The sequence below is a fragment of the Sinocyclocheilus rhinocerous genome, unplaced genomic scaffold (assembly GCF_001515625.1).
Source record: "Sinocyclocheilus rhinocerous isolate Xijiao unplaced genomic scaffold, SAMN03320098_v1.1 scaffold837, whole genome shotgun sequence".
Classification (NCBI taxonomy): domain Eukaryota; kingdom Metazoa; phylum Chordata; class Actinopteri; order Cypriniformes; family Cyprinidae; genus Sinocyclocheilus; species Sinocyclocheilus rhinocerous.
Genome location: NW_015650219.1, coordinates 743695 through 744946, shown reverse-complemented (window position 1 = coordinate 744946; position 1252 = coordinate 743695). Strand labels below are relative to the sequence as shown.

Genomic DNA, 1252 nt, shown 5'->3' with positions numbered 1-1252 from the left:
TCTTGGCAAAAAGTCTCACGATTTATTTCCAGAACATGATGCATGATGGGATACACTAAGCCTCGAATAGCGCTCCGGAGCGGTATTCGAAATAGTGTGGGTTTAGTGTGCGTTAAGGGCACTGCGCTTTGGTATTTTTAAGACCTGGGACAGTCTTGCGCACTTACTTCCTGTCGCGCGCTCTCAAGTGGCCAAGACCGGAAGTGTGGGTATTTGGACAAGGGGTGAGTCTCGTCCTGCTGGGAGACGGCATCACAGTATGGTAAGGGGCGTAACATTTCCGTCACATGCTTGAGGTATTCGGCCAATCACAACGCACTGGATAGCTGGCCAATCAGAGCACACCTCGCTTTTCAGACCGATTAGTTTTGTAAAAATCGACGCGTTTCAGAAAGGCGGGGCATAAAGGAGAAACAATAATGTACATTATATGGAAAATAATGTGTTTTTTAACCTTAAACCGCATAAACACATTGCATTACACCAAATACACAAAATAATGTTCTTTTTAGCAGCATCATATGACCCCTTTAAAATGAGACGGGTTTCACTTTCACTTCTACTTAACGAGAGCTGTCTGTCAGGAGCGTTATACTGCATCATTACACAAACAGACTAACGTTACCCTGAAGAGGACAGTTTTCCGTTGTTTATCATGATGGGCATAGTCTCTGAACTTTTGATCACCCCTTGTATGTTTAGATAGCACGAATAGTGTACCTTGTAGTTTACATTTAGAAAAGCGAGCGCAGCGCACCTGTGCATATAACAGACTGTCATCGGACTCCTCCTCTTTAGTAACTTCATCATCCGATCCTTCATCTCTGGATGTGAAATAGTCCATTATAACATCTTTTAGGGCACTGACATCACCAAGATTGAGCAGACTGAGACGAGCAAGATCGTCTAAGTGAGCAGCTACTTTAGACTGCGTTGTTTTCTTGCGCTCTGCCATCTCATGATATTAAAAAATAAATAAATAAAAAAAACATTGTTTGCCGTAGTTTACACAGGACTGGCAGGAAATGTGCATTGATACACCTTTATTATATATGTTACGTGGTTTATTTTGATAGGATAACTGTTTTTGTGGTGTTAAGAGAAAGCATTTTCGCAGCGTGTTCTTAACATGACAGAAAGACAGTCTTTTCTGCTTGCTGCAATAAATCGCTATTTGTCTGCACTAAACAAGTGAATTTTGCCAAGATATTTTCAGAGATGATAGACAAGATGTTATAGAATAATAATTGAA

The 1252-nt window shown here is 41.0% G+C and overlaps 1 protein-coding gene across 2 annotated transcripts in view; it reads right to left on the bottom strand.

Annotated features, from left to right (window-relative positions):
* col4a5 (collagen, type IV, alpha 5 (Alport syndrome)) overlaps positions 1-1252 on the bottom strand; it is a 59288-nt gene that overhangs the window by 31141 nt on the left and 26895 nt on the right. The gene's annotated exons all lie outside the window — the stretch shown is intronic.